Source organism: Pieris napi (assembly GCF_905475465.1).
Source record: "Pieris napi chromosome W unlocalized genomic scaffold, ilPieNapi1.2 SUPER_W_unloc_1, whole genome shotgun sequence".
Classification (NCBI taxonomy): Eukaryota; Metazoa; Arthropoda; class Insecta; order Lepidoptera; family Pieridae; genus Pieris; species Pieris napi.
Window position 1 is genome coordinate 812,037 of NW_025920860.1, and position 22,233 is coordinate 834,269.

The 22,233-nt window shown below is 32.9% G+C and overlaps 1 pseudogene; it reads left to right on the forward strand.

Moving 5' to 3' along the window:
• Window positions 1-4,875: 4,875 nt before the first annotated feature.
• LOC125062937 lies at window positions 4,876-14,449 on the forward strand (annotated as a pseudogene).
• Window positions 14,450-22,233: the final 7,784 nt, after the last annotated feature.

Genomic DNA, 22,233 nt, shown 5'->3' on the forward strand with positions numbered 1-22,233 from the left:
CTCTCCAGCTACAACCGTACAGGTATTGCAATGTAAATGACACCATGCAATATGATTTGCTTGTTTTTTTTATTTGATTTCATTTCCATTATATCTTATTATTTCACTTAAGTTAGTCGGCATTCAGACCTCGTACCGGGCGCGACTCTTAATCTCATCTCACCCCACTAGTTTAGTCCACCGCTCATAAAATAAATAATTATCCCTTTAAATATCTTAATAATTTATCCCAACCCCGAACAATTAGCATTTTACATTTTATGAAAAATAATTTATTGAATTCTCAAATGACGAATTGTAAATTAAAATGGCACGTGTTTTTATCAATGAAGAAATAAATTTATAAATTGTATTAATTTTCGACACTTAATGACAATTAAATTCCTTACATTAATCTTCCTTTTCCCTCCCTCTGAGTCTCGGAAATCTAAAGTTTTAGATTTGTATAAATATGAACAAGACAACAATTAGTATGCCAATGAAGTTTCACTTCTGACCTACCTATAGTGTACTTTTTTTTAATTTAATACAGATTAAAATTTGTACAACTAAGTATGAGTAACGTATGTGCGGTATAGCATTTTAATCTTCAAAGCGGTTCTAGTTAGCTAAGAGACATGAGTACGCCGTATGTTACAACGGAAACAGGAAGTTGTAGAGTTAATTTACCTAGTGCTACTAATTAGTCGTAGCTGGTTCATTGTATTTGTGATCCACCTCAATGGGATTAACGTTTCCATTATATTAAAATATGTCTGGAATACTGTTTTAATTAGATACGTATTTGTAATAATGATAAGTTAATAAAAACATTAACAAATATTTTTGAAGTTATACTTCTTTAGGCGCGTTATGAAAAATTTATGAGAGTGAAATTTTACGATGCGCGCGCACCGTGACACAAAATTCAGTATGGGCGCCGAGCGTGCGCGAGCGAGATGGGAATGAGACAATCTACAAGTAAAAAGAAATAGAATATGCGTGACGTAAGCAGCTATGCGAAGAATTTTGAATGACCATAATGACATTTGTAGTACCTTTTAAACAAATAAAGGAGTTTTAATTATTTTTTCAAAGAAATTTAGCAAAGCTTTTTCACAAAGACCTATTGTTACTTAGTTAAAAGGTTATGAAACATACCTAGTTATTAAATTGAATGAATAATATAATAAAATAATAAAAAATACTTATTTTTAATATTAATTAAATGATTAACGCTAAATATTTATTATTAATTATTTAATATTAAAAAAAAATAAAGAAAGCCAAAGAAGTATAATTGTCTCTGAGTAGAGAGAGAGAATCAAGCCGATCAGTAATACATAGGAGATTGGCAATTCGGCAAGCCCTTTGCTGAATTTGGTCAAAAGGAAGAAGCTGGTATTTGGGAGCACCAGCCCAGATATGTGAGCAGTATTCCATATGAGGTCGTACTTGAGCCTAATTAATCATCTAATATTTTATGATTTGAAAATGTATTTTACAATAAATGAAAACTATTTGAATATATTATAGAAATAAGATTTTATTTAGCGTATTTGATCACTTTTATGATTTTATAAGAATACAGTCGTCATAGTCGTAGAACAGTGACGGATCTGACAAATAGTAAACTTTACAGGGCAGCCATTTCAAAATAATATAATCATGTTAGTTTTTGTCATAACTATTTTAATTCATATTCTGTTATTATGAAAATTGGCACACAAGCTAACAAAAGGGTTTGTTTTGAAACAAAATAAAAATAATAACATTAAATTACACAATTTTCTATAAAAATCACATGTTTCTATAAATTCCTTCACTTTACCGACTGATTAATTCGAAATTTAAAACACATAGATTTTTTTTTAACGTAGCCGCTATATTCAGTCAATGTAGTATCCAAATATGATAAAAAGTGGATTTTGGATATTTTTCAAATCCGACATTGTTCTACGATCATGACGCAATGGTACCTCGACATACGAGTTCAATTCGTTCCGTAATGAAATTGAAATGTCATTAATCCGTTCCAGCACCCAAAACACCACCATTTGTTTTTAAGAGCTTTTGAATAAGAAAACAATTTCACGCTTTTAATCAATGGACATGTACTTCTTCGGAACCATGGTTATAAAAATACATGTAATAATGCTTTGTAAATTTACAAAAAAAAATGCTTCGAAAACGAGGGAAACAATTAAACAGATTGAGGTCTAGTCTAGTGGGAGAAACTCTTTGTGTAGTGTGCGATTCCCTGCATCTGAAATCTTGCTCTCATGTCAAAGCAAAATATCGTTCGATCGACCGCTCGTATCTCAAAACACTCGTATATTAGGGCACTCGTATATCTAGGTTTCACATTTCGAGTGCAAGTATGGTCAGCGACAGAACATATTATATTCCCTAATTGAACCCGAGACATTCAATATTAGGTTAAACCGAAAGAGTGATTACATCTGTATTAAACAATTAGCCATCAATATAAAAAAATGTTATTTATGAATGCGCTAATTACCTAAATGTTGGGGCGGCCGCAGAGCTGGCGGAAAATAATAAACGGCTCAAATATAAGAGTCTTTCTTTGATTTTGTTCCCTTTGGAAGTAATCTTGGGCCGTGGGGTTCAAGTGCACAGGCGCTAATTAAAGATTTAAGTTGGCGACTGGTAGACAGTACCGGTGACCTCAGAGCTGGTGCTTACCTCGCTCAACGAATAAGTATCGCAAAACAGGGATCAAACTTTTTAAATTTGTGTTAATTTTCATTATTACTATTAAAATATTTATTTTAAATTTTTATTATTACTATTAATATATTAAAATTGTGAATACTGTATATTTGATTGCTATGATTACTAATAAAGAAATATACTGTTGCATTGGTGTTAATTCGTTCGGGTTCCATGTGACATTTCTTTAAAGGAATAAGGTCGTAATATTATATCGTAGTATACATAATATGCCTGTACACTGTAAATTCGTATAATAAGGTGCTCAGTAAAAATCTAATATATAAAATTCTCGTGTCGCGGTGTTTGTGGTTAAACTCCTCCGAAACGGCTTACCCTATTCTCATGAAATTTTGTGTGCATATTGGGTAGGTCTGAGAATCGGACGCTATCAATTTTTCATCCCCCTTAATGTTAAGGGTAGTCAAACCCTAATTATTTTTTTTAATTTTCAGATTATTATTTTTTTTTTAAATTTTTAGATAAATTTTTATTTAAAAATTAAAAAAAAAATAATAATAATCTGATTAATTTTTATTTAAATTTTTATATAAATTTTTAATTTTTAATTTTTTTATGATACAGCATTAAAAAATACATACAACCCCAAATTTTCACCCCTCTACGATCAACCCCTATTTTTCATTATAAATGATAATATACATGGCAAAACAAATGTTTGCCGGGTCAGCTAGTATGAATATATTATCCTACCTTGGTCCTCGGTAACATTACATCCATAACGTAGTAAGCGGCACTCGTCTTCAAAGACCTTTAATCGGAAACCATCACCTTCCTCCCTAACCCCACAAACCCTTTCGCCTGTATATAAGCACTCGAGATTTCTGCAAAATAATATTTTCTCAGAATCATAGCTTGCAAGTGATGTGGATAGAAACAGAATAAAACGATACATGGAATTGAATTTTCTGCTTGAATGGCATTTACAATTTATGTTTGAATGCAATATTTAATTATAAAATGTTTACATCTCTGCGTAAAATTTAAATAATTTGTATTTATGTGTATGTATAAAATATAATGTATTTAAGTTTTACGCGAAATAATGTATTTCAATTCGAATATTATAGAACTGAACCCCATATATAATAAATGTAGTTTAATAGAAAAAATCTAAAAACAATTTACTCCAGGCTTTACTCTAAGCAATATTAATTTCTATTTACTTAATAATACATATTATATTTTTATTTATATAATTAAATGAAAAATACAATTCCTTTTAAATCTAGTTAAGATTTCATACTCCATAATTACTTTCAAAAATTTGGTCACGATAAATTTTCCCCATTGGATTTAAAACTCCCTCAATTTTAAGATAATTTCTTCTAGTCTGGCAACATTGCGCACAGACTTGACACTGGTTTTTGACGACTTGTCTGGAGAGGTTGTCAAATAAAAATCACATGATATTTAATTTAACGCCAACTGTCAATGTCAATGCTATTTGTCAATTTTTGTTGCAATTAATGTTGCTCAGCTACCGAGTCAGCTGTTAGTAGTCAGTGCCTCAGTGTTGCCTGATCAGAGGATTTCCTCCTAGATTTAGGGGGTTTTCAACCAAGTTAGGGGCAGTATAATTAGGGGGGGGGGGAATGAATATTTGGGGTTTTTTTTAGGGGAGATTTCAAAAAAACACGCTAGATACAGATTTTTTGCTATTGTTTATCACGTTCTTGACTTTGGAACTTAATTGAAGTACGAACACATCGTAAGAATAGGATCCGTGTGGCTAATCTTACTAATTGTAAATTCGTTTGGGCTGTCAAAGAACGATTTGATTTTAATTAAATACAAATTCAGAAATTATACGAAATTCAGTAATAACACTATACAAGAATTAATATTTTTTGTGTTTGAAGGCATCCTAAGATTCTAAGGGGATTTCTGGGGGGAAATCAAATTAGGGGTACGTCGCCGAGACCATCTGGGAACACTTTTATTAGTAGCGGAGGTTATGTTTTGGCCTTTGGGCAGGGGAAGGTGGTGTGTAAAAATTTAAGGAAATTATTTAACAATATTAAAAGACCTCAGCAGAAGACAGGAAATGTACATTACGACCTTGATTAATTAAATAACTGTGTGTTCAATTATATATATTATGCATAATATATTGTCCAAAATTTGATTTAAATTAAGTGATGTAAATATATGCAAATGTCTTCTAAAATAGATTCAATAAAACCAAAAACGGTCCGAGTCTTTGATTTAGACGATTACGAAAAGCTACTTAAAGGCATACAGATAGCATCATGCATGATAACGGAGTCACACCAAATTGGTAAGGGATAATCTTATAAGCACTTAATAGTCCATATGGTGAATGATTAACCTATTGAGTATTAATTATATATGGAGGGTGTATTGTTGATTATATATGTAACCATTGATTTTTATTTCATTTAAGTATACTTTCCCGAGAGACAGGGTATGATTCACAGTCAAGATTTATACTTAGTGTATAAGTCTGTCTAATCTGAGGGTCAAAGTTTGGTTTTGTATTCGTTTTTAGCGTAAGAAAGAAATATAACTAATAATATAACAATTGCGTAAATGATATTGGTCACAATTATGAGTCACCAGTGATAATATCAATTATTATTGATAAATGTTATGAAATTTTCAGTTGATGAACAGAGTGTTTTAAAGCGTCTCAATGCCTTAACTATTAATGGAGCTAGTGATGGGAACTAGTTGTGGTGTGGGGCCATTTGAGACAAGAGCCCAGCAGACTGCACATTATAAACATCACTGGCACACACATAACTTGAAAAGGAAGTTATTTGGAAAGTCTGCATTGTCACTCGGACAGTTTAATTCACGGCAAGGTAGAGTTACTGATTATCAAAACATAAATAAGTAGATACACATAATAATAATTTAAAAAAAAGTGTGTGCATACAAAGTACACATGTCATGATGTCAGAAGTAAAACTTCTTTGGCAAACTAATTTTTAAGTCTTGTTCATATTTATACAAATCTAAAACTTTAGATTTCCGAGACTTAGGGGAAAATAATAAGGAAAAAGGAAGATATTTTAGGAATTTAATGAATTTAACTGTCATGAAAATATTAAAAGTGTTGAATATTACTTCAAATTATAAATTTAATTTTTTTTCTTCGATAATAAAAACGTGGCATTTTAATTTACAATTCGTCATTTGAGATTTCAATAAATTATTTTGCATAAAATACTACAGTTTGATAGATACTTCATAAGAACATGTAATTCTATACTAATATTATATACCAAATAACACTGGACATTGTATTTAATAAGTTTATAAAATTTATTATAGATGACTCTAGTGTATCAGGCAGTGATTCCGAAACTGAAAGTACAAACTCAAAACCAGCTAGTGATCTGTTTGCAGCAGCAACAAGGCATTGTAAAGCATTTTTTACCAACAAAGCTGGTCAAGTTTACTGTGTATATCGATGTATATTGCATCATAAAAATGTTGGTCAACTTTACATTTAGTTTTTGCAAGCATTGGTCTACTTTAAATTGTCTTTAAAGCAAATATTCTTTTGGGATAGCAATTATTCAAGCCTGATCAACTGATGCTGTTTGAATGAGTCTGTGAAGTATAGACCAACATAATTTCAAAGTAAAACTATGTTGTGTCACACTCCGCATGGCTCTGCAATGAGACACTTCCAGCGCTCTCTGTGCCACCAGGATTACAACAGTATTGTATATACGAATTTTCTTGCTTCTGCTTAGAACCTTGGATACTAAGACCTGCCACAAGGTCTGAATCGGCACTGAATCGCATGGTATTTTGAATTCCGATGTCAATTTCGTCTTCTCTACTGTTGTCATCTTTTACGGTGCAACCCTAATACCAAAAGCAGTTCCTTTATATGTAATATTCATGTATCGTTTCCTGTGGAGATTCGGTTTTTTCTTGGTTGATCCTAGGTCCGACTTACTTCCAACACTCTAGCGATCTCCCGGTTTCTCCACCGTTATCTCTTAAAAGAGCTTGATCGTCAAGCAGACGATAACGAGAGCCCACCACCTTATGAACACCGCCTAGTTTTACTCCTCTTTCGTTATGACGTGTTCTAATACCAAGCTAAACAGCACCGGCGATAGTGCGTCCCCTTGGTAAAGTACTGGTGGTGACTGGTCATACTTGAATTCGTGTATGCGGTGATGTTGCTTATTTCGACTATGTGTTTGCGTCTTTTTCCACGAGAATGTAAGTGCGTTTCACCATTCCTCCTACTGATAGAGGACAAGTCTTTGTATTTTCTTTTTTAATTTATGTCAATATTATTAATAACTTGTCATGTGGAACATGGTGTAATGGTTGCAACTCCTTACAAACGTTGTGGAAAAAAAATGGCGATGAAAAAGAATGGCGGAGAGGTTATTGCCAGTTCTTCTCTTCCGTTCTACGCCCTTGATTTGAGAACTGGCAGTAAATGTAAAATTAGAAGCATTAATATGTATTTTTTTACTGACAAGTCATAAGTGTACATTATGTTACCTACATGATTAAATGATTTTTTACTTTACTTTAAAAGTCCAGAGCAATCAATTTGATAACACAATATTACACACTGGAATAATTAATTTTAGGAAGATTTGTCAACTGATGGCGAAGGCTATGCCTGGATAGAGCTGTGTCAACGTCTAACAATACCAGGATACCAGCGCTGGGCCGTATTGATGGTATCTGGTGGACATTTTGCTGGGGCTATCTTCTCTGCAGCTGTTCCAGTCGTCCATAAAACACACCATTCATATGTTACTAGACGTGGTCAGGGTCAAGCACAAAGTGCTAGAGATCAGCATGGGAATATGCCTAGATCTGCTGGAGCAAGTTTGAGGCGGTATAATCAAGCCCAGTTCTTGGAGGTATATTCTTTGTCTATTTTTTTTTTTATAGAACAGGGGGCAAACGGGCAGGAGGCTCACCTGATGTTAAGTGATACCGCCGCCCATGGACATTCTTAATGCCAGAGGGCTCGCGAGTGCGTTGCCGGCCTTTCAAGAATTGGTACGCTCTTCTTGAAGGACCCTAATTCGGAAATACTATAAATAAATAAAAATAAATAATTCTTATTTAAATTGTATGATAACATATCTTATTACCTACCTTATAATAATTTCTTTATCAGATGAAAGTTGATAATTGTAATATGATCCTAGCTTGTACATTTAGTTCTTTATACAGAACAAATGGATAAATTTGTTTTGTCTACTTGTATGAAGCTTTGATAAAACCTCACTCCCAAACAAATATATTGTGAAATTCATACATTTCGCATTTCAGCATGTACAAGAAATAATAGCGAGCTGGTCAGAAGACCTAATAGGTTGTTCTCTAGTCCTATACAGGGCTGTGGGCTCAACTAATCAAGCAGCATTATTTGGCAAGAACTCACCGCTTAAGCGAGAGGACTTAAGGGTTTGGGCTTTGCCCTTCCCAACTCGGAAACCAACATATAAAGAGGTCAAGAGAGTCCACGATACGGTTGCCAGTATTGAGGTGTATGGTAAGTTGTACTGTGTATAAATTGTTCTAAAGATGGCATGACACTGTTTAAATCTATTAATATAAAAAACAAAGTCGTGTTAGTTACACCACAACTCAAGATCGGCTGGACCGATGTTAGTTATCTCTTTTTTGGTGGATTCTTCTCCGCTCCGACAATAAATAAATTAATAAATTGCAAATATAATTACAAAATATGCAAATAGCATGTGGCAGCACCCGTACAAAACTACGCAACATTTTATGTCAAATTCGTGTCAGTTCAAGAAAATCCGATCTTGAGGTAAATGAGGAGATGCATAATCAGGCTTTGATCTTGATCGAAAATTACCTCATCAAAAAATGTTGTATATCAGAAAGTGCATTAACATAATCGCAATATTCGCGCTAGAGAGAAGAGGCCTAATGTGTAAAACTATTATTCTTCTTTCGCAATTGCAAAAACATTTCTGTATTTGCAAAAAAAGTTGTATTAATGTTATTACCTTAATGAAATCCTAAAATAAGTTTAACTAAAGTAACATCGATATTATTAGACTGTAAGGCGGAACGAAGTTATATGTTGTTGATTGATAATATCAAAGATAAAATACACAAGATATGAAGTTCTTTCCTAGTCTTAGTGCATCTTAATTGAAATATGTTAGCTAGTCTTGGGATCTAGGTTCTATTTATTAGACATAGAAAAGCTACAGAGAACCAAAAAAACAAAAATTTATTGATAAATTACCTTTAAAATAATAGTTAAGTAGAACTTCTACAACAATGTTATTTTAATGTGAATATAGGTATTGTTGTATTTATAAATAAAATACACTTTCCAAAACTTCAAAGACGACCGACTCGACAGTTACCAAAAAGCCGCAAAAAAGTCCAGGAAAGCCCATAGATAGGGCGAAATCGAGGGAACGAATTCCTCGGGAGCTTCCAACTCAGATGATGTCAAGTGAAGACGAAGGTCCGTGTTTCATTGATTCAGAAACTCCAGTAGGTATGAAATTTGCTTTTTTCATCGGTGATGGTGTGGTCTTGTTTTAATTGTTTTTTTTTTTAAATCACGTTAACAGATTATTGTTTCGTTAATTTATATTTAAAAAAAATATGCAGTATTTTTTTTTTGTTCATATTGCATGTATATATTTATGTGGCTTACGCATTTAATATAATTTAGGTTTATCCTTGATGAAAAAAATAATACTAAATGCCGAAAAATAATTGCTTTTTGTTAAAAAAAATTGCTTTTGGTAGCGACATCATAGATAATATAGTTTTCTTTGAGCTTCGTAGCAATTGTGTTTTTTTGTACTGTGTAATATAAAGTACCAATAAAAGTGGAACTAAGAAGGTTATCAATTCGACTATTACGAGATTAGATCAATGTCACATCGATTCATTTTTGTATAGGCTGGATAAAAGCGCTATCGGAACAAAGCTCGAAAGGTATTCTAACGAATTCTCGTAAGGACCTGCTTATTGACAACAATTCAATCAGTGCGCGCAGTTCCTGCAGCGAACAAGGCGTATTAGAAGAAAAGAAGACAAAGAAGAAGAAGAAAAAGAAACCAGAGGAGAAACAAGAGAAGCTGAAAAAAATTGAAGCTAAAATACCAGCGAATGTTAAAAAGGTTTGCACTAACTTACAAAATATATTCTTTACATTGCATACTTTTTCGAATATATATATAATACAAAGTTTGAAAGCGTTTAATTAATATTCGTAAAATTCAATCCATATATATCTTTTATTCATACAAAATTCCTTTAAATTTAGATTTACTCCAATCGAGGACGTAGAAAACATGACCATTTTTACAAAATATTTGTAAGAAACCATACACCATCATGCTCCTATTATATCTTAAAGTACTAATTAATTATGATGATAAAAAAATATATAAGAAAAGCAATTGTATCCCTATCAGCAATAGGCCTGGTATCTTGTACATAAATATTAGTGGGAATGACACGCAAATACATAGTTTTTTTCCGCTAAAAAAACACCCTTTGTCGCTACTCCTCTTTTCGAAAACACTCTTCTTAAAGCCACAGCCAGCATTGGAATACTTGGCGTTGACATATCGAACGACGTTCAGTTTCGCGGTCACTTGGAGGGAAAGGCTAAATTAGCCTCCAAAAAGCTTGGTGTGCTCAGCAAGGCGAGGCGGTACTTCACTCCGGGCCACCGCATGCAACTATATAAAGCGCAAATTCGGCCCCACATGGAGTACTGCTCTCACCTCTGGGCGGGGGCTCCCCAGTACCAGCTCCTTCCACTTGACCGTATACAACGCAGAGCGGTTCGAATCGTCGACGACCAATCCCTCACCGAGCGGCTTGATCCTTTGGCGTTGCGTAGAGATGTGGGGTCACTCTGCATCTTCTACCGCATTTACCATGGAGAGTGTTCAGAGGAGTTGTTCGGATTAATACCTGCAGCTGAATTTCATCATCGGACGTCGAGACAGAATACGAAATTCCACCCGTATCACCTCGACGTCCGCCGTTCCACAACTGAGCGTTTTTCAAGGCAGTTTTTGCCGCGCACCACCACTATGTGGAACCAGCTGCCCACTGAAGTATTTCCGAACCAATTCGACTTAGGGTCCTTCAAGAAAAGAGCGTACCAATTCTTAAAAGGCCGGCAACGCACTCGCGAGCCCTCTGGCATTGAGAGTGTCCATGGGCGGCGGTATCACTTAACATCAGGTGAGCCTCCTGCCCGTTTGCCCCCCGTTATATAAAAATAAAAAAAATAAAAAAATAGTATTAAGGTTAAAGCGGAAAATAGTTAATATATACTTGTATATACCCGGACTCAGGTCCAACCAGTAATAAGTAGTATGTTATTCTCATGTATGTATGATTGTTAGCCATTTTCCAATCCAATTCCAATTATTACCTGTATTTTGTCATATTGTCTGCCATCACTTAGAGGTGTCAAACAAAAAATATGGTTCTCTTTTTCTTTTCTTTTACTTAGTAAAACATGCACATCATTCTTAAACGAAAAAAACTTGATGGGGATTTAAAAAAAATTATTACATATTTTAATTTTAGATGTGGAAAGTAATATCTGGCAATGAACAGAATTCACTAGAGACAATAATTGAGACTTGGGAAGGTGATTTAGAAGAGGCTTGTAACACTCAAGATCCGACTGATGGCAACACAGCCCTTCATAAGGCTGCCATCGCTGCGAAACCGGTCTATTTTTGAGGCAAATTTTGTATTTTAATAAAAGGATATATTATTTTCTTTGTTATCAATTAACTGCTTTTCGTCGATGGACTACTGACGGGAAGAAATTTAATTTAATTATTTAAATGAAAGTAAAGAAAATAAAAGATTTTTTCTTATTTTTTTTACTGGCAACTTAATGAACACGTTTCTTTGTAAAATTTCCTTTTATAGACAAATTGATCACCTAGATCAACCTTCTGCAAATACATATATTGAAATTAATAATTGAAAAATGCATGAAAAATATACTTATGTATAGTACCTTTAGATTTTAATAGTAATATCTTTATAGATTATTTTGTATCAAAAATCTTTTAGTCAAATCTTGACAGCGGGTGGTGACCCGTGTATAAAGAACCATCAGCTTCAAACTCCATACGCGGCGACACCGCATCACGATACTCGAGTCGCATTCAGAATGCTCCAGGCTAATTATCCCGAGAAATATAATTATAATAAGGTATTTAATTATTTTTTTATTTTACGTTTAGGTATATAAAAATTGTTATATTTTCTTTGTTAATTAAATTTGTACTATTTTCATGGACAAGTATAAAAATGATGAATTGACTATTATTATTCCTGTGATTTTCAAGGGCGGCTCCAGGTACAAGATTTCTTTGATTTTTTTATTGTATATCTACTATTATGATAAAAAATCATACTTTGTGAGATTTCACCAATTATAGTTTGAAAAAATTCATAAATAATAAAGGAATAATGCTATTAGATAAAATTTTACTGATTGACCAAGTGTGAACGTCTGTTGCGGCTGTTGGTCTTTTCATCAGAGTCCAATCTTATCGAATTTTATAATTTGCTATTTTTTCTAGATAGCAGATGTGCTCTTATTCGTTATCTTATATATAAAATTCTCGTGTCGAAATGTTAGTTACCATACTCCTCCGAAACGGCTTGACCGATTTTTATCAAATTTTATACGCATATTCAGTTAGTCTGAGAATCGGCTACTATCTACTTTTCATACCCCTAAGTGATAAGGGTTGTCCACCCGTAACGAAATTTTTTTTAAAGAAAAAAAAAACAGTAAAGTTACGTATTATTATAAATTTACAATTATTTAACATAATTTTAAATTTATCCGACGTTTCGCGTGCTTTACAGCGTGCGTGGTCACCGTGACAAATTTAAAATTATGTGAAATAATTGTAAATTTATAATAATACATAACTTTAATCCAATAAAAAAACGTTTTTTCTTTAAATGTGTAAAGGTTATGTCAATCAAAGACGATTTTTTTTATAATGTGCCGCCATACAAAAATATATACAACCCTTAATTTTCACCCCTCTACGATCAATCCCTATTTTTATTATAGTTGATAGTTAATTTTATTGAACCTAAAAAAATGATTCCTATAAATAATACGTATTAAATACGTATAAAAACAACGTTTGCCGGGTCAGCTAGTGTAATATAAAAATATATCTTTCTTTATTTGCAGTCACAAATACCGGGTCCGTTATCACCTGAAATGTTAGAGATTGAGAAAGAGAAGAAGTTACAACAGAAACGCGCGAAAAGATTGAGGGAGAAAGAGAAACAAGTGGAGAAGAATAAGACTAATCACTTCTTACATTTAACGGACGCCCAGAAGGTATTTTGATAATTTGTTTAAATTATAAGTACAAAGCTATACATTTCTGCTTGCTTAGATTATCTGTATACAGTACGTTATGAAACTAAGAATACGAAGTACGAGAAATTAGAATTGTGTTTCACTGGAATTATTGAGTAAAATTTATATCATCTGTCAAATGTATACTACATTTCGGTCCTTCGATCCGGATTTGAACGAGTCGATCGATCCATATCTTGTGTCCTCAATGTCCTCTTATATATATATGTCGTAGCTGGATAGTTGAATTAATCACTTAATGATATGGCCAACTATTTCAAAGACCAGGCCAAAAATAGGGGAAAATAATTTGAAAACAAATTTATTTGGCATCTTGTATTTTTTTCGATTAAACGTGATTTTTAAGTATAATATTAATAATTTTCTTTTAGCGGTTTTCAATCTCTTAATAACTTATGTTTTTTCAATCGTAAACGGTATCAGTTATGATAAAACTATTACTGATGATTGCGCCATCTATGGTTAGCATTAGCTAACCTGGGACAAACACCGGCGACATCTGGTTTCGAAACTCAGCTTTGTATCGCGCAGCCCGGACATAAAACGACCAATATTTTAGCCTTGCCTTGTTTAAGATATCGCGGAATATGGTTTAAAGGAGTATTAAGAATATTCGCTGTAGAATGATAACCTCGTATGTCCAGAGAACCAAACATAAAAAGAAAAAAAAATCATTTCGTCAATGTTCCTTAAAATATTAATAAGTGATTTTGTCCATAGTTTTGGATGGTAAAAAGGACTTATTTATTAATAACATAAATAAGTCTTTACTTCATCATTATACCAGTTAAATGACATAGAATAAAAAAGAAATGTTTTTTTGGCATACAAGGTTATTATTCTACAGTGACGATATCTTGATCTTATATTATTATGTAAAATAATTAAATAAAAAGAATTTAATCCTAATTAATCATAATTATTTGTATATACCGTGAAAATACCTTAAGCAATTTTAGAGTATAACATATACAAAAAAAATATTTTTGGTCAAATGTATTAATGCGGTTTCTACTACTTTAGTATTGGTATTTTTTGTCTTATATATGATGATAGACTCAGGATTTTTAACAGGTCAAAGCTGAGGTGCCAAGATGTTTCCTCTGTGCCGTCTACCAAAAGTGCCGTTTGAGTATGACTCATACAAATTTTGTACAGTCAAGTGCCTTCAGAATCACAGAAATGAAAAGTGCTTGAAAATATATATTTTTTAGAGTTTTGTGTTTTATTTGTGGTTAGGCTAAAACGTTGCATGGAACTGTTGTAAGAAGTTAATAATCAAATAATAAAAATAGCTTGGATCATGTTAGTTTTTTTGTCATAACCTTTTTAATTCATATTCTGTAATTATGAAAATTGGCTTACAAAAAAAGGGTTTGTTTTGAAACAAAATAAAAATAATAACATTAAATTACAGTTTTCTAGAAAAATTACTTGCTTCTATGAGCGTCACTCGTCACTTTACCGACTGATTAATTTGAAATGTTTGAATGTAGATGAAGTATTTAGTCAATATTACTACATTTTTTTTAAAAGTGGATTTATGACATTGTTCTACGATCATGACGAATTGTTTGTGACGTAGAATGTAAAAAAATCGGAATTGTAATGTGACTTTTATTAATAAAATATGTGATTAAAAGTTTTAAAAAACGTAAATTTTCGGCGATATAATTTAAACGAAATCCCTACAGAAAAGAGTACCTACCTAAATTCTTAAGTTTAAAAGTGCGTTTTGGTCTTCCTAAAGCTATTGGTCATATCGACGTAGGAAAGCATATTTGCTGTAAGTAGACAAAATACCTAAAGTGACTTTTTACTGCCATTAGAATCAGAAAAAAAAACCGCATCGAATGTCCCGGGTCCTGTGTCTCTACGATGAAAAAAAAATTACATACGCGGTTGAAAACGCCCGTACTTATATTTTTTTTAGTAAGATTAAATGCTGTATGTAGACCAAAATCCAGTCATTTTAGACAATTTGTACTTACAGCAAAAGAACAACTGCATTTTTTTCTTTACAAATACTTACTTCTTCCCATTTAAAAACTTAACGCTACTTACAGCATTTCTGCGGCGTATGATTTTTACATTCGTTTACTTACAGCAAGCTTAGGGAACCTACAGTTTTAGTTTGTTTTTACCATTTACGACATTTTATTTCAACCAAACATTACATTACCAAATGACCCACTGCATTTCTAGATCTAATCATAATTATAAACTAATCTTACATCTTGAATTGCAATTGAAAGTACCCAAATACATAAATGCAGTAAGCATACAGCATATTTACCGCCTGTAAATTGATAATATTTCCGCGCGTACATTTTTCTTCCTTAGTTACAGCGTTTTAAAGGTTTGTGATTTAAAAAACTGTATGCTGTAACTAGCCAAACACGTACTTATAGTAACTTTGGATAAAAAGTTTACATTGCAAATAGTGACTGGCAGTTAAATAAATATATGTTTCAAAAATGGTAGCAATATCATGGATAGGTTCGACACTATAAATTTTTTTCCGAAATTAATTAAGTTTTTTGGCTCTGGTGAACAATTGCAATATGTCTACTTACAGCAAATATGCTTTCCTACGTCGATATATTGATACTTACTTACTTCGTACTAAATAAACGAAATAATATCGTATCGGGTACCCATCCAATTACTAGCCACATAATGTGTTACTTAACCTCGCTGATCTGTCGATGTACTGCACTAACCATTTAGTCCTTTTGATGAATGTTACTGATTTCACATTAATTACCACTATCCTGATGTTTTTAAATCGTAACCCGGGGCAATGGTGACGGTGTATAATTTAAAGGCATATTCTACACGAACAACATTATTTAAATTATAGTCATTATCTACTCATTATTGTTTATGCTACAATACGGAACATCACTTATTATACGTATACATATCTTAATATATATAAGTTACGTGTCACGTTGTTTGTCCGCTATGGACTCCTAAACTACCGAACCGATATCAATCAAATGTGCATACCGTGTGTAGTTTGATACAACTTAAAAGATAGGATAGCTTACATCTCAATTAATACCCGCAATATTATTTTATTGCAAAATATTTGTTTATTATTTGATAGTCACAATATGGCGCTGTGATGAAAGTACCAACGTTTTACATAAGCTACAATTTAATGGCATAACCACCAAAAAAGCATGGTGGTCCCCATGACTGGTGTTCTCCTACCGTTTCCCTTGAATAGTTTGCTACTATGTAATATAACAAAAACCTTAGCCACAGCAACGCTTCGCCGGTCTGCTAGTATATTATAAATAAATTCAATTTAAAACCAAGCGAAAATATAATGTATGTGTACCTACTATGGTGTGTTCTGAAGCATCCCTCTTGCCTCGTTTCAATACTGTACGAGCTGTATTCAAAACTTCATCAGCATCACCTTGATGGCTGGAAATCTTCCACAGTCCACTTTACAGGACACTTCTTTTGTGAACTAGCGAACTGTGGAATCGACTCCCGGTGGGCGTCTTCCCTGAGAGATACCTATGACCTTCAAAGTAAGAGTGTGCCTGAAAGGCCGGCAACGCACTCACAAATAATGGTTGTCCATAGGTAGCGTCGACTGTCTTATTTTTTGGGCGACCCCGTAGCCTTGTTTGCTCCTCTATTCTATAAAATAAATAAATAACAGACAAATATTTTCCTGTTTATAATGTTTATAAGTTATAACTAATTTTATAGTTAGTTTTTGAAATAAACAATTTAATTCTCCGTGCTTGGTAATTATTGTAATAGAAAATATAAATATGTACATATAGGCCTTTGATTTTTTAAACTTTAAATCTTTTTAAATGTATTCCTTCCTACAAAGAACTCAAACTAACGTGATTTATATCTTAAACATTCAAATTCCTTAGAACTGCGTAATCTTTATCTGTCCTTTTTTTACCGCACTCATTGTTTTTCCGATCACTAACAATACCAACAATAGAACGTGCTTTTCTATGCGCGTACGCTCTACAAAGCTACGAATTTACCACTAAAATAATCGCAAAACTTCTGAATTTATATTTTAGCCCGTATTGCGTTGTTATAGAGTTCAATAGGCCGCCAGGCGCCGGTAAGCGGTAAGTTGGGAAAGGCGCATTTCGGTGCGCTGCACATGGAGTCGGCAGTCGCGAGCCCATTGAGTGTGGTTCCGGTGGGGTCGATCACCACTGCGTCCTATACGCTATTTCAAACTTACTCGCGTGCTAATAGAACGCTTACGCGCGAACTAAATTTAAAAATATATAAAAACTTTTTCGAAATATGAGTGTGACATGACAAGTAAATTAGATGTCATTTATGGCGGCAATTTTTTTGTGTGAAGTGTTTTATTTATTTTATTTATTTTATTTATTTATTCTATACATCATCCTAAATAGAAAAAAGTTGGCGTGGTGGAAACACAAACTGGACACAGTTTATTGTGAATAAATTAATTGCAAAAATGAAGAATTTAAACTGCGAGGTTTTATATTTTTCGTGAGCGCATTTGGAGTTGGTATGTATTATTTAGATTTAAACATTAATTAACGTAAATTTAAATTAATTACAGAGAAATTGTCATATTTATGATCTTAAAATTAGGATCTTTTTACCAGCCATTATGTATACCATGAACTCATTATTTTCTGGTCAAAGATAAGTAATTATAAAATAAAATTCTGAAATTATTAATTTTAAATTCAACTAACGGAATTAAACATTTTTAATTAATTCCACACACAGTAGTATATCGAGCGTTAAGGTTCGCTTTAAAAGTGTTATGCTTATGCTTAAAAAATTCAAAAGTATGCATATTTGTGCCAATTTTATTTTCTAGAATATTTTCCTGTTTAATAACTTTTTCCGTTAAAATATTACGAATGTAGAATACACAATATGTTATAGTAAAATCGTAATTAAAATAAAGTTGTTTACTAGCTCCTATAATACAAATAATCATAAGATATATATATACATTTTCATAGATATTATTTAATGACAATATGCTGTTTCGTTACATTATGTCGAAGTTCACATCGGCTTTTGTTACGTTTCGGGCACATACTTGGCTTCTTAGACGGTAGGTACTATAATTATCCTTAATTTGACCAAATGATATTTTTTATATTTTTTTACTATAACGGAGCTACGGACTATTAAGCCGAAGTTCCGCCATACACATATGGTTCCGCTTAAACGAGCAAAAAATTTAACAAAAAACTGTGGACTGCCATTTGGCAAATACATCGAGTACCATTTTATGACTATACCGTTCCTTGTGTTTGAGGTACAGCCTCCCAATGGAATACAACTTTCAGTCTGTTTTGTTTATATGTATTTATGGTTACCCGCGATTTATACTAACCGAAAACAATTTTCATTTTCCTGGATTTTTTTTAATTACATCATCTGTTACATAACGAGTGCACTACATCGTTCACTGAGGAAATGAGTATATGGTTTTATTTAATACTAGCTGATCCGGCAAACGTCGTTTTGCCATGTTTATCATTTACAATAAAAAATATCGGTCGATCGTAGAGCGGTGAAAATTAGGGGTTGTATGTATTTTTAATTGCTGTATCATAAAAAAATAAAAAATATCGAAAAAAAATTAGGGTTGACTTAAGATTTAGGGGGATTAAAATTAGCTGTTGTCCGATTCTCAGTTATACCCAATATGCACACAAAATTTTGTGAGAATCGGTCAAGCCGTGTCGGAGGAGTTTAACCACAAACACCGCGACACTAGAATTTTATATATTAGATATATTTTAATAAGAAAATTATATGTAAGAAAATATAAAAGGAAAAAAGTCCCTAAGCACTATAGTAGACCGGAATATAAGAAAATAAAAAAACCCTTGAGGTGGAGTGATCGAATCGCGGCTGTGCACCAATGGACTCTTCTGTCTATGTGCGCATTGCTTGCACGGCGAAGGATAAATCGTGAGGAAACCGGCAAGCGTTAGACCAAAAATCGACGGTATGTGTCGGGCACAGACGGCTACATACTTATTATGAAATATAAATACAATTTACACAAAACAGATACAAAAATCTGAGGTCATAAGGGCCACTGTTTTGTGTATTCCATTATGAATGTTAGTAGGTATATAGATTGATATCAGTTAAATTTCTGCTCCCGTTAAAATTCTTTCCTAGCTTTTTCATTACAATTGCTGGAAACTTCAGCAGCTGCTGCTTCTGTCTAGAACGGAAAACCTTGACGTTTAGTGCAAGAAGATGGTTCTGGTGGACAGCAAAAGGCATACCTATTATACCCCACCACCCCAACACTAGACCCACCATACGTAATCGCCACCCGTAGATTGACCATAAACCAAATTATTCTCTAGACTTTTTTGTCGGCATGCGTCGACCCCTATCGTTAAACAAAACTATAGCTTGTTCTTGGGATTATATTAGTCGCCGAAACTGAAGCCTATTTTGAGGCTAAAGACAAATCGTACTACAAAAATGGTATCGTGGTATCACTCTCGAAGGCATTTATTGAATAATCAAATCAAATTCTATTGAAAAAAGTTTTTTTCTATGTTAGCCTACGACCTTACCTGTTATTAATACTAAACGTATTGAAAATATTTTTGTTTCAATAATTAAAAATAAATCAGTGGCGCCTAAACCTTTTTTTAGGCCAGGGCCTCAGATTTCTGTATCTGTTTCATATTTTGTAATGTATATTACAAAAAAGTAATTTTTAAATTTAGAATAACGTTTTAACGGCACACAATTTATCTATTCTTCCTAAACGTATTGCGAAAGACGTAATTCGCATAATTTCGTCTACAAATACGCAATTACTACGGTACATGGCCAAGCGGGGCGCGTGCACACCTATTGTTTTATCCTACGATTTGTTAGGGTCACCAAAATCACCATATATCAAAGAAAAATAAATATTTCGTAGATAGAAGAGCCCAGAAATGTGATTATAACAAAGTCATTTCATTGAGTAGACAGGGTGAGATTCAGTAGTGAGATTTAACACTACTTTTACGTTCTCACATAAAAAATGTATTGGATTTTGACATACTAGATATACTATAGTTCGCATATGTATGCGTCATAAGAGTGGGATATATGTACAAATTTTTTCACCCGAACCGCCAATAACCATAGTTACACAACTTTTAATTAACTACTGTATGACCTAATAACTCGCCTGCATAGATCAATCCCTGTAGCTTTATTTCTTTGTATTCGTTTTTAATAATTGTATTATAATGAGTCGTGGTGAAGATGTATTTTATAGTATAGAATTTTCCTATTAATTTGGTAGCCCTACATAACATCGTGGATTTGAAGCTCCAATGTGCAGTTATTTTTGAATTTTGGAACAATACACAATCGAATGATTGTTATCTATGCTTGAACCGGCTCTAGTGTCGATGCCTGATAGCATCATCGGATAAATAATTACGAAATATATTACCTGCGGAATATATGGAATATAAAAACACTTTTACGAGAGGAAATTTATTTCATAATATATTTATTGCTACGTTTCAAATGTAAAGCGATATATTGAAGAATTTTAATAATTTATTTATTTAAAAATACTTAATTAAAACTATTTATTTTTTATACTCAGATTTTATACTTATACTTATTACTTATATTTTTTACCAAATTCAGCGAAGGGCTTGTCGAATTGTCAATCTCCAACGTATTACTGATCGGCTTGATTCTCTGTCTACGCAGAGGCATTGCGGCTCTATGCGTGTTCTTCTATCACCTTGACGGCTGTCTTCCACGGTCCGCTTCATAAGACAGAACTAGCGAACTGTGGAATCGACTCCTCCCTTGAACCCCCCCGGGATATACGACCTCCAGTTGTTTAAAAAAAAATCTTCCCTCAAAGACCAGCAACGCACCCACTAACAGGGTTTCGTAGTCTGGTTTGCCTTCCTATTCTATAAAAAAAATTGATAAAGACAATACAAAGTTAAGCTAAACATAATGTCATGAATATTTGACTAAAAGAAACAAGAGAATATCGCACAATTTATATAACACGACCTTCAATTTGTTTTACCAGTTTCTTCGATATCTCGTCGAAATGCTATTTCAGATATTGAAGTTTACAGTTTCGAATTCGTTCGACCAAGTTCTTGTGATCCTTCTTCATTTTCGTGATTTGTTGACTTTTATTTATTGCCTTCTTAATATACTACTACCATACATATGGTCCCGTATAGTTTATACTTATACTTCAGCAAGAACTGACCTTGTTTAATCTCTTCAAACACGATTAAAAGATTTTCTAATTGGACTCATATGTGCACGTAGATTTCTAATTTAGATTTAATTTTAATTTCTTTAAGTTCAAGCGTACGAGAACATGCCGACAGCAAACCGGCATCACTTTAATGTAAAAATCCAATGTTTTTGACATACGTTGCGCTAAATCCCAACCCCTAAATACAATATTAAATTACGTGTATCAGGACATACACTTCTTGACTCTGAGAGTGTAAAAAACCATATCAAAATTGTATTACAAAAACGGTTAGTAATTAGTGTGTTTATAACCAATATAAATTATGATTATTCCGCGTATTAAGCAAAAACTTCCGGCCACATAATCATGAAAGCAAGCCAACATAATAAAGTTAAACTCTAATTAAAAAACATCGCACTATGATAATTTTATTCAAAGAACATTATCTGTTTAAAAAAGTCTAAAGAAAATTCTAATTATACAAATGTACTGAGGTGAGGTTTTATATTTCTCAATGTGACTTTCACACATGGAGCACGTATTTGCAGAGAAAATCTTTTGATAACCAGTCCGGTGAAGACTTTCCATGTCCGTTTCTGTATGGTTTAAATTATCGTAACGAGTTCTTTGAATTTTATTAACTATACTTATATTATAAAGAGGAAAGGTTTGATTGTTTGTTTGTTTGAAATGAATAGGCTCCGAAACTACTGGACCGATTTCAAAAATTCTTTCACCGTTGGCAAGCTACACTATTCCCGAGTGACTTAATAGTTCGTCACAATAAGCGTCCTTTTATTAATTTTTTTTTATTAAAATACCA